We start from the raw sequence: 12,985 nt of genomic DNA, 5'->3' as shown, positions 1-12,985 counted from the left end.
GGTCTGAATCAAATAACAAATAGCATCCATTAACACTGGCAAAAACACAGTATGGTTTCCACTTCATCAGATGAAGGTATATTTGACTATCCTCTCATTATAAACAACCAGAAAACTAGGCAAAATATATGAAACAATTTTTTGGACATTAGCTAACAAGCAGTACAGACCTGTGGTCTCTGAGAAAATGGGAATAAATAAGGCAAATCCTATGATAAACCTGTTTTTCTTTCTGGAGAGAATGTTCAGACTGCAGCACAGGGAGGCAGAAAAAAATAGTGCCTAGCAGTCTCACTGAGTAGAAGAAAAAGATTAAAGGTCAGAGAGGCCAAAGAAGCTATAATTTGCAGGGTGGAGTACAAGAAAGGAATGAGTTAAACAGAGAAAGAGTCTAGTAATGTGGATTTAAGGAGTCCCTTTAAGTCTTTGGCATAACACAAATTCAGGTATGCATAAACTTCAGGAGACCAGGTAAGCAACAAGTATTGGGGAAAGAATTGGGTCACTATAAACCAAACAACTCCAAGAACTCACACAGTTCTCACTTCCCATCAGCCAAAGTAGAGACCTTGATGAGTATACGGAACATTCAGTAGTGACACTGAAAACTCCATGACTTAGAAGTGGAACAATAATTCCCATATCCAGAATCTAATAAAAAATTCCTAGACACACGAAGAAGCAGGAAAACATGAAATATAGCCAGTCAATAGAAACAGAACTGGAAATTATAAAAAAAATTATGGAGTTAGTAGACAAGAACCCTAAAATAGCTGTGGTATATTTTAAAAATATGCTCAAAGATGTAAAGGAAAACATGAGCATAATTATGAAAGAACTGGAAAACATCCGAGAGGACCAAATGGAACCTTTGTAGAAAAAAAATAGTAAAAAATCACTAGATGATATTAAAGTAACAAACACTGAGGCATAAAGATCAAAGAACTTGAAGGCATAGCCATAGAAACAGTTGAAACTAAAACAAGAGTAAAAAGAAGACAGAAGAGAAGGGGAAGAAGAAGAAAAAGGCTTCGGTGACCTGTGGAACAGCAGCAAATGGTCTCACACATGTGTCTTTGGAATTCCAGAAAGAGAGAAGAGCAAGAAAGGAACATAAAAAAAATTTGAATAAGTAATGGCCAAAATTTTTCCAAATTTGATGGAAAGTATATGCTATAGATCCAAGAAGCTCAACCAATCCCAAACTAGATAAACACACACATACACACCCCTAAGTACACCATGACTAAACTAATAAAGCCATTGATATAAAAATTTTTAAAACATCCAGAAAAAAAAAAGAAAACGTGGAAAAAATAAGAATTATTACAGATTTCTTGCTGGAAACTATGCATGTCAGAAGATGATGTAAGGGCCACTTTAAGATGCTTAAAGGAAAAAGAAATTCAGCAATCTAGAATACCATACTCAGTGAAAACATGTTTCTAAACTAAGGTGACATAAAGGCTTTTGCAGACCAATAAACCTGAAAGAATGTGTTCACCAGCAGATCTATACTGCTCATAAAGGAAGTTCCTCAGAGAGAATGAAAATGATACTAGATGGAAATATAAATCTACACAATAAAAGAAAGGATGCCAGAAATTTATTTTTCTCATTTCAATTTTTTTCTCTTCTAAAATTTTTCTTTAAAAGTTAATTGATCATTTAAAGAAAAAATTACAACAACGTCTCTTAGAATTTATAATATGTAACAGTAAAATGTATAACAACTTGCATAGAGAAGAGGAAGATGGTAATAGATAACACTGCTATAAAAGTCTTACATCATATAGTATTGTTTAAAAATAGACTAAGGTAAGATAAATATGTATATTGTTAGCCCTAATGCAGTGATTCTCAATCTTTAGCATAAGCCAGAATCATCTGACTTTTCTGGTTTAGTGGGTCTAGAGCACGGCCCAAGAGTTTATGTTTCCAACAAGTCAGAGACTGTCAGACTGCGTTAAAAATCAAGGTCTAACTATATGTTATTTATAGGAAACAAACTTTAAATATAAAGACACAAATATGTTAAAAGTAAAACAAATGGAAAAGGATATGCCATGCAAACACTAATTGTAAGAAAGCTGAAGTAACTGTATTTGTATTCAACAAGGTAGATTTTAAAACTAGGAAGAGAAGGAGGAGGAGCCAAGTTAGGACTTTACATAGTGATACGGCATCAATTCATTGAGAAGACATAGAAATCTTAAATATACATGCACCTGATAGAGTTTCAAATAGATAAAGCAAAAAAATGACAGAACTGAAGGGAGAAATAGGCAAATCCACAATCATAGCTGCAGATTTTAACATTCTTCTTTCTAAAATTGATAGAACAAGTATACATAGCATCATTAGAATACAGAAAACATGAGGGGCCAGCCCAGTGGCATAGTGGTTAAGTTTGTGCTCTCTGCTTCAGTGGCCCAGGGTATGTGGGTTTGGATCCTGGGTGCAGACCTACACATTGCTTGTCAAGCCTTGCAAAAAATAGAGGAAGACAGGCACAGATGTTAGCTCAGGGCCAATTTTCCTCACCAAAAAAAAAAAAAAGAAGAAGAAGAAGAAAACAAGAAAAACACTGTAACATATGTCTTACAAAACGCAAAGAAAAATGACATTAACTCATTAATAGCAATGTCAGAGACTAAAACATGAAATTTATTAAAATTCATTAGACTTAACCCACCTATATTAAAACTAACAAATCACACAAAGAACAACTTTAAAATACAAAACAAACTGTTGAAAGCACTGGAGAATAACAAAAGGAGCCAACATTTAAATCAAAATCTTTGAAGGAGGAGAAAAAGATTGAGGTGAGCCGTCATTTGCCACAGCTCTTCCCTCAGAGCCCAGAGCAAAGAGACTGAACCATAAACCATATCCTTGAGCTTGCTGCAGACCCGTTGAGCAGGGGAGACACAAATTGGAGTTCACGGCTACTAAGAAGCCAAAACTTTAAAGAGGCAAGTTCCTAGACAAAAGAGAATTAAAAATAAATGAGCTTGACATTCCACATACAATTTCCTGTAAAGGCATTTGCCAACTTCTAAGCTGTGTACTTTATGGCAAGACAGATCAAACCAGAACAGTAGCTTCTACGTCAAAGAATTTGGAGTCTCATGGTGCTAGGGAGACTGGTAAGCACGCTAGAATTTCAAGCAAGACCCAAGAGTTACGGTGTAGGAGTAAGAGCAATATGGAGATAGGCCAGATCTGCTCATACGCTCTCTGCTAGCCAGAAGAAAATTAAACTGTTCTGAGAGAAGGTTAACAACTTCTAAATCTTTTATAAACAATGTCCATTGTTCAACTCAAATTAAAGATAAACAGATCCAAGGTGACCCTAATATTAGAGCTGACATACATGAAATTTAAAACAATAATGATTGTATTTGCAAAAATAGAGGAAAAGGTGAAAATAATCATGGGAGAACTGTACTAAAATGAATCAAGTAAAATTCTAAAAATAAAAAATGGAATAATAAATTCAGTAGGTAGGTTTTAATATCATATTAGATCCAGAAGAGAACATTATTGAAATGGAAGATAAGTTAGTGGAAAATTCCAGATTGGGACAGAGGGAAAAATGGAAAATATATACAAGATATATACTACATGATGAATAGGTCTAATGTATATGTAATTTAAATATCATAAGAAGAAGAGCAAAATATTGGATCAGAAAACTTGTTTTCTTAAAGAGATACTTGCCAATAATAATCCAAAACTGACAGAGGACATCAAGCCACAGAATTCAGCATTTTGAAAAACTCAAAGCAGGATAAATACAAAGAAAACCATACAGACACACATCAGGGTTAAAGAGGAAATCTCACAAAGGCAAAACAACTCTCAAAAGGACAACAACCAAATCTTCCAGGCAGCCAGAGAAAATACACATATTACCCTCAAGGAAGCAGCGGAAAAACTGAAGCTGAATTTTTTGTAGAAACTATGAAAACCAGAAGAGAATGAAATCTTTAAAAGTGTTGAAAGAAAATAACTTCTTACGAACAGTTCTAAACTTAGTGAAACCATGCACAATAAAGAAAATACTGAAGAGACGTTTTATGAAGATGGAAAATGATCTCTGTGGAATCACCGTGATAGGGGAAGAAAATCACACACCACCACCAAAGAGGGTCACTATTTGGTAAATAAAAAGCAACATTAAATTATCAAGTAATACTAGTAATATGTTAAGCAAAATTAAAATATCTGACAACAATAGCGAAAAGACGTACAAAGTAAATAGATTAAAGTGTTGTAAGATTCTTGTTTTGTGCAAGAAAAGCTAAAAGTACTAGCTTAAGTTGACTGTAGTAAAGTACGCATATTGTAATTTAGGTATGTGTGTTGTAATCTCTATGAAAACAATTAAAGAAAAATAAAGAAATGCATAATAATATTTAAGGATACAAGGTAAGACAAGAGAAAAATAAATAACAAAATATACATGATGAATCCAAAAGAAGGCAAGAGAGAAGAATAAAGGAGAGTACAAATAAGACAAAAAACAGTAAGATGGCAGATTAAAACCCAAATAAATTGGTAATTTATTAAATATAAATGGAACAATTGCTACCGATAAAATAATAAGATTGTCAGCCTGGATTTTCAAAAACTTTATGATAGTATCAGGAGACACAGCTTAAATTACGATACAGAAAGATTAAAAGTAAAACAAAGGAAAAGGTATTTTGGGGGCCGGCCAGCCCAGTGGCATAGTGGTTAAGTTTGCGTGCTCCACTTTGGTGACCCAGGGTTCAGATCCCAGGCACGGACCTACACACCTCTCAAGCAATGCTGAGGCAGCATCCCATGTACAAAAAATAGAGGAGGATTGGCACAGATGTTAGCTCAGGGACAATCTTCCTCACCAAAAATTAATTAATTAATTAATTTAAAAAGACAAAGATACGTTGTACAAATGCCAGCTAAAGAAAGATAGTGTACCTATATTAATTTCACATAATGTAGGTTTAAGAATGTAAGTTTTAAGAAATTAAAGAGCTTTAAAAATATAGAACAATCCTAAATTTGGATGCACTTGAAAAATAGCATCAAAATATAAAAAGCAAAAATTAACAGAACTAAAAGAAGACATCAATAAATCCACAGTCACAGTTGGAGATTTTAAACTGTGTTTGGATATCTTCTCAGTAACTGAAAGAAAAAGCAAACACAAAAATCAACAGAGTATAGAAGCTCTTAATACTCGATCTTTTTGACAAACTTGATCTATTTAACATATATCAAGCACAATAGCCCAAAATTTCAAAATACACATTCTTTTCAAGTGCTCGTTGAACACTAAGTAAAATAAGCCATGCACCAGGCCTTAGAGGACTAAAGTTACAAAGTGTAGATTCTCTGACCACAGTAGAATTAGCTAGAAATCAAAATTAGAAAGAGAACCAGAAAAATCCCCCAACATATTGCAATTAAGCAATACACGTCTTTGTAGCCCATGGATCAAAGAAGAAATCCAAATGAAAATTATAAACTGTATTGAACTAAATAGTAATGAAAATATAATGTACCAAAACTTGTGGGATACTGTTAATGCAGTTTTTTCTTTTTTTTTGGTGAGGAAGATTGGCCCTGAGCTAATATCTGTTGCCAATCTTCCTCTTTTTGCTTGAGGAAGATTGCCACTGAGCTAACATCTGTGCCAATCTTCCTCTCCTTTGTATGTGGGATGCTCCCACAGCATGGCTTGATGACTGGTGTGTAGGTCCTTGCCCGGGATCTGAACTGGTGAGCCCCAGGCCTCCAAAGTGGAGTGTGTGAACTTAACCACTGCGCCACCAGGGCAGCCCCTAATGCAGTTTTAAAAGGAAATTGGTATACTTAAAAGTCTTTAAAAAACAAAAAGAGGGGGCTAAAAAGTAGTCAGACTGAAAATCAATGATCTAACATCCCCCTCAAAATGCTAGAGAAAGAAGAGCAAATTAAACTCAAAGCTGTTGCTTGCCCCTTCTGCCTTGTGAGGATACAGTGGGAAGATGGCCATATGAACCAAGAAGCGAATCTGCTGGTGCCTTATCTTGAACTTCCCAGCATCAAGAACTATGAGAAATAAATTTTTATTGTTTGTAAGCCCACCAGTCTGTGGTATTTTGTTATAGCAGCATGAGTGATCCAAGACAAAGGCAAATGTAACTGATAATCTTTTAGCAAGAACGATCAAGAAAAAGTTAAAGTGCAAATTATTAATATTTCTATTTAAAAGAGACACTGACATGAAGATTCTACAGGGTTATTCTACAATAAGTAATAGGAAAAACAATCATCACAAACTATTCCAGAGAATAGAAAAGGAGTGAATAATTAACAACTCATTTTCTGAGTCTAGCATGATCTTGGTAACAAATCCAGACAAGGACGTTACAAAAATCACCAATCCTTCTCACGAACAGGGAAGCAAAATATCGAAACTTCCAGTATATTTAAAAGATTAATACATCACTAATAAGCTTCCAGGAATGTAAATTTGGCTTTAAGTTTGAAAATCGATTATTGTAATTTACCACATTAACGAGATAGTACAGAAAAATCATATGAGCATCATAGCTGATAATAAACAGAAGTATTTGCTAATATTCAATACTTATTCATAATTTAAAAAAAACAATTAGCAAATTAGGAATAGGATGAACTTCCTAAAATCTGATAAATGGTACCTAAAAAAAATAAATCTACAGCACACATCATATTAAATTATATGTATACATATACACGCGGGCATACCATTTATTGCGCTTTGCTTTATCGTGCTTTGCAAATATTGCATTTTTTACAAGACCCTTCACCAGCAAGAAGATTACAACTCACTGAAGGCTCAGATAATTGTTAACGGTTTTTAGCAACAAAACATCTTTTAGTTGAGGTATGTACATTGTTTTTTTAGATATGATGCTATTGTACACTTAATAGACTACAGTATAGTGTAAGCATAACTTTTATGTGCACTGGGAAACCAAAAATTCCATGTGACTCGCTTTACTGCAATGTTCTCTTTATTGCAGTGGTCTGAACCTAGAATATCTCCGAGGTTTATATACAGGGAAAAGAAATAGAGATACAGAAAGAAAGAGAGATTTATTTTAAGGAATTGGCTCACAAGATTGTGGGGACTTGCAAGTCTGCAATGTGCAGGGCAGGCCAGCGGGGTGGAGCCTGAGGGAAGAAGTGACGCTGTAGCTGGAGTCTGCGGGCCGTCTGGAAGCAGAATTCCCACCTCCTCAGGGGACCTCAGTGTTTTTCTCTTAAGACTTTCAAGTGATAACTGATTGGATCAGGCCCACCCTCACTGCGGAAGGTGATCTGCTTTACTCAACGTCTACGGATTTCAATGTTAATCACATCTAAAAACTACTTTCACAGCAACATCTAGACTGGTATTTGACCAAAAACTGGATATTGTGGCCCAAGCAAGCTGACACATAAAATTAACCATCACATCACTATCCCCATTATATCTGATATTTTGGACAGGGTCCTAGCCAGTGTGATAAAGGCAAGGAAAATAAAAAGACATATGAATTGAAAAAATGAAATGAAACTGGAGTTATTCACAAATGATATAATGGTGTATGGGGGAAAATCCAAAATAATCTACCAAATGTTAGAATTAATAAGTAAATTTATTAAGTTCACTGGACATAGCATTAAATATACAAAAACAAATTGTTTTCTACATACTAGAAACAAGCAAGTAGAAAGTGAAATTTCAAGTAGCATCTAAAAAATCAAACATCTAGGAATAAATCTAATAAAACGTGTGCAAACATCTACACAGAAAAATACTAAAGATTACTAAGAAAAACTAAAGACCGAAATTTACAGGGGGAAATGCAGTTGATTCTTGTTGTTCACAGCAGTGATGTTCTATGAAATCTCCACAAACACTGGATTAGTGAATACCGACCATTGCTCCTAGGGGAAATACAGGGTTAGGTTCCTGCCAGCCTCTGGTCACAGCATTTTTATCAACTGATGAATACATGGCCTTGTTTTATGTGTGTTTCTGTTTAAAGACAACTTATTTGTATAGGTTGTTGGTTCGTTAACGTTGAACTCACCACCAAATGCACCATCATTCACTCCTGAACAGAGCTTCTCTAACATGTGTTTTCCCCATACGGCACATCAAGCCTTCTCTTACTTAGGAACCCCAGGCATCATCTCAGCACTACACTTGGAGCCATTTTAAACAGAAAAATCACCAAGAAAAACGTGAAAAACATGACACCAAATTAACCATGAAAGGGCACGTTTACTACGAGTGTGAGAGCTGAACCAAGGAGGCAAAGCGTCACCTTGTTCTAGCCAAGCTGGGTACATGCCCATCAGGTAACTCAAATATTTCACCACTCTGATCATAATCTGCAATGACCACGAAAGTGCCACAAGTATCAATTTTGGGGCCACAAAGAAATTTTAGCCAGTAGGCTAATTTGGAAATACAGATTTCACAAATAATGAGGATCGACTACACCGCTTTAAAGGACTGGAAGCTGAAAACAAAAGTCAGTTCTCCTCAATGTGATCTATATATTCAGTGAAACCTCCACTGGCATCCCAGTGAACACTTTTGTGGAAATTCGTAAACTGATTCCAAATTCATGTGGGAATGCAAAGGGTTGGAAATGACAAAGATAACCCTGAAGAAGAAAAGTAAAGCTGGCGTATTTGCACCACCAGCTAGCAAGGCTTCCACAAAGCCACATTAATTCAAATATTGTTATACTGGTGCAGAGACAGGAAACCGTACCAGTAGAACAAACAGAGTCCAGAAACCGATCCACACAAATGCGGCCTCCTAATTTACAACAAATGTCATTTCAATGCACCGCCACAAGTCAACCAAAAGGATAAATAACCCAATTAAAAGCGGGCAAAAGTTCCATCTAGACCTTCGCAAAAAAGGGTATCCAAATGATTAATAGTGTATGCTAAGGGACTCAACATTATTGATCAGCAGGAAAATGCAAAATGAAACCAAGAGATACAAAATGCAACCTTCAGAATGAAAAAAATTTTTAAAACTAGGACAATACCTAGTGTTGGAAGAATGTAAATAAACTGGACTGCTCATCAATTGCTGATGGAAATATAAATTGGAAGGATCACTTTGGAAAACAATTTAGGAGCATACACTGAAGCTATGCAAGTGCACCCCTGTCACCCAGAAATTCCTGTGTTAGTCACATACTTAATAAAAATGCCTAAAAATTCACTGAAGACAAGTACAAGCATGCTTAGAACAACTCCGTTCATTATAGCCGCAAATTGGAAACAACCCAAATGTCCATCAAAAATAGAATAGAAAAATACAGTCTTGTGTATTCATACAATGAAATGCTGTACAGCATAGAAATAGAATAAACACAACACAGCAACATGGATGAATATAACAAATGTTTTGTTGAGAGAATGAAGACAGACATAAAGAATTATGTGCTGTATGATTCCATTAATCCAGTTTCTATAGGAGGCAAAACTACATTATGGTGACATAGTCAGAATAAAGATAACCTTTGGGAGGTGGGGAATGACTGGGTGGAGATAGTGGGAAAACTTCTAAGGTACTAGGACTGATCTAGAATGGTGATGGCTACACAAGTATGAAAGTTTTGTAAATAATCACCAAGTGCTACAGTTAATATTTGGTGTACATTACTATATAATTGCTTCAAAAGTGTTTATTAAAAGTTTTGAGAGAAATTATTTTCCAACCTAGAATTTTCTGTCCAGCCAACTCAGTAATTATAGTTGAAAGTAGAAAATAAGATATTTCAGGCTTGCAAAGTCTCAAAAATCTTTATTTTCTTCTCTGTAACCTTCTGAAAAGCAATGGGAGGATATACTTGATAAAATGATACAGTCCATGAGGGTCCAGAAAACTCCTCCATTAAGGACCAGATAGTAAATACCTTAGGCCTTGCGGCCATATTGTCTTTGTCTCACACTCAGCTCTCCCTTTGCAGCCTGAGAACATCCATAGACAACACACAAGTAAAGGCTTGGCTGTGTCCCCATCCAAATTTATTTACAAGGCAAGGGCTGTGGTTTTCTGACCCTTGGATTAACCATGAAAGAATAGGGCGTACTCAGGAGAATGGGAAAGGGAACTCCCAGGACAGAATCTGAGTGACAAATGTACCCATCAACCAATCCACATGGGAGCAGACCAGGGGCAACAAGATCAGACAATTTGTAACTCCAGGAAAAGAGGACTGAAGGAAGGGAAAAGGAATGATTGGGCACAACAGAGCTCAGCTGTGCATAAGATTTATAAAATCATCATAGTGGGAGCACCACATATCTATCCAACCAAAGTTATGATATGACTGTGGGGTGGATAGAGGCATAGGAACTGTATATGTGTGTGGGTCCAGGATGAGAAGGAAGCTAAGCCCTCACCTTACATAGTGGAAGCTAATAGATAGCACCTAATACTGAAGTCAACAAGTAGCAATACGAGCTTATTATTTAGAGATGTGAATGTGCGCCTGGAAAGAATTGGGAAAGAGGTTAGCAGTTGTTTCCTGTGGAAGGAAGGAAATGGTAACAATAGAGAGAGCAAACTTACCCCTGTTTTTCATAGCAAGTCTTGTAGAACTATTTTACTCTTTAAACCATACACATACATAATCTTGATAAAAGTAAAAACCAAACTTAAAAAAACAGAAAGTGGATGAGTACTCCCAGAATATGAAATAATCTGAAATCAAACCCAACATGGGTTGACATAGCTTGAAATTTCTTTGAAGCTTTATCTTAAAAATTCAATGCCTTGTTGCATTCTAATCCAGGATATTTGCGTTTTAATAGATCTAATCTTTATATCCCAAACCTCAGACACCTGGCACTACAAAATATTACACCTTTCAGTTTTTGGTTTTGCTTTTTTTCATGTATTTTTCCAAATATTTTTATTGTGCTAAAAAATCACATAGCGTAAAATTTACCATCTTAACCATTTTTCAGTGTACAGTTCAATGGTATTAAAGACATTCACATTGTTGTGCAATCACCATCACCATCCATTTCCAGAACTCTTTGTCTACCCAAAGGGAAACTTTGTACCCGTTAAACAATGACTCCCTATTCCCCTCTTCCCCCAGCCCTAGGTAGCTACCATTTTGCTTTCTGTATGAATTTGATGACTCTCAGTACCTCATATAAGTGGGATCGTACAGTATCTGTCTGTTTATGACTGACTTATTTCACTTAGCATAGTGTCCTCAAGGCTCACCCACATTGTAGCATGTGTCAGAATTGCCTTTCTTTTTAAGGCTAAATAATATTGCGTTGTATGTGTATACTGCATGGTGTTCATCCATTCATCCATCGATGGACACTTGAGTGGCTTCCACCTTTTAGCTGTGTGAAGACTGCTGCTGTCAACATGGCTGTATCTCTTTGAGACAACACCTTTCAGTTTTATGTTCAAATTATGGTGTGAGGCATCAACATCTATTTCTGAGATTTTCTCATTTGGTATTTGAACAGGAATTGATCAATCCTTCCTCCCTCCCTTCTTTCTTTGCTACTCATGTATTCAACAAATATTTATTATGCACACACTATTCTAGGCACTGAGGATTCAACAGTGAGTAAGGATGAAGAAGTCCCTCCTCTCATTGACTTACATACTAGTCGGGGTTGGGGATGGCCAATGGAAAGGAAACACACAGGCAGACAAGAAAATGCCCCACCGTGTTAAAGATTGAAAGAAACAAAACAGGCCCTTGTGTCCTTCTGTTCTGTGCTCCTCCACAGAAGCCATGTCTCTACTGCTCTGTTCCAAAGATCAATATGAGGTGGCAGAGCCTTCAGACACAGCCGTCTTCTGCTGGCAACTGCCAATGAACTTCCTACACTGGACCCAAGAAGGGGACATGGCTCTCTCGTTGGCTGCTCCTTCTGAGATGGAGAAAGAGCCTTCCCAATTCCTCATAATATGACCCAGACTAAGCTGGAGCTCTGAAGGAGACTTGCTGAAAGCCAGGGGTAAAGACAGGGAAACAGTCCAGTGTCCCTGACCAGACAGGCTCCATGCCAGGCTGCTGGCCTCCGGCCACTCGCCACCACTGGGAATCGCCAGGCTCCACTGTGCTGTGGAGTCAGGCCAAATCAAAATAGCCATGTGTGGGACAGCAACAGAGTCCAGCTCAGGACGGGTTCCTGCAGCCCAAGCCAGCCCAGCTTCTCTTCACAGGCTTTTCTCCTCTATGTAACGAAGAGGATGTGGGGCACTTCTGTCCCTTCAAGTTCCTCCTAGCCTGTAAACAAACAAACAAAAGAATGCAGGAGCAAAACACCAACTGTCTCTATAAGAACACTGTAATTTAGAACAGGCTCAATCTAGACTTTGAAAGTGGAGGTGGGGCATGGTTTTAACGAAATATTTCACAGATTTGACTCATTCAAGGCAGACATCACAGCTTTTCCAGATCCGTTGTGGTGGGCTTGTTGGTTTCCCCCAGCATCCTATCTTCATTCCTCACCCCTGACGCAATCCTGAAATGCCCAGCCATGTGTTGTTGGTCATCTTGGCGCCACCCTCAACTCCACAGCTGGGTCCGCCGTTAGATAATTTACAGGAGGTAAGCAAACCTTGCTAAATCAGGTTCCACATACAACCAATTCTGCTGGCTTATATTTCAAATCATCTTATGTGCATTCAACTCAACAGCTCCCTACAATGGACTGTGAACTCTTGATTCCTATTTTCTCCATAAGAAATTTTAAACTAAGCCCACGTTGGTGGAGAACCTTGGCTAAAATCAAACATGTGGTGGCACAAGTGAAAGTAAAAGATATCCTAAATTCTTGGTTTTGGTCTCTCTCCAACAAAGGGAAAGAAGGAAGAAAGGGAGAGAGAGAAGAGGGAGGGAGGAAGGAAGGGAGGAAAGAAGGGTGAGAGACAGTTAAGAAGTTGCCATCTATTTACGGGGTA

General features: G+C 37.0%; 2 long non-coding RNA genes across 3 annotated transcripts in view; one reads left to right on the top strand and one right to left on the bottom strand.

Annotated features, from left to right (window-relative positions):
* LOC103560152 (uncharacterized) overlaps positions 1-12,985 on the top strand; it is a 68,649-nt gene that overhangs the window by 11,043 nt on the left and 44,621 nt on the right. The gene's annotated exons all lie outside the window — the stretch shown is intronic.
* LOC139082781 (uncharacterized) overlaps positions 7,643-12,985 on the bottom strand; it is a 34,149-nt gene continuing 28,806 nt past the window's right edge. Inside the window, exon 2 of the long non-coding RNA XR_011539012.1 lies at positions 7,643-12,308. This is a non-coding gene — a long non-coding RNA (uncharacterized lncRNA). The remainder of the gene's footprint in view (positions 12,309-12,985) is intronic.

The sequence above is a fragment of the Equus przewalskii genome, chromosome 4 (assembly GCF_037783145.1).
Source record: "Equus przewalskii isolate Varuska chromosome 4, EquPr2, whole genome shotgun sequence".
NCBI lineage: Eukaryota > Metazoa > Chordata > Mammalia > Perissodactyla > Equidae > Equus > Equus przewalskii.
The sequence above is the reverse complement of the archived record's forward strand: the minus strand, read 5'-3'. Positions and strand labels throughout refer to the sequence as shown.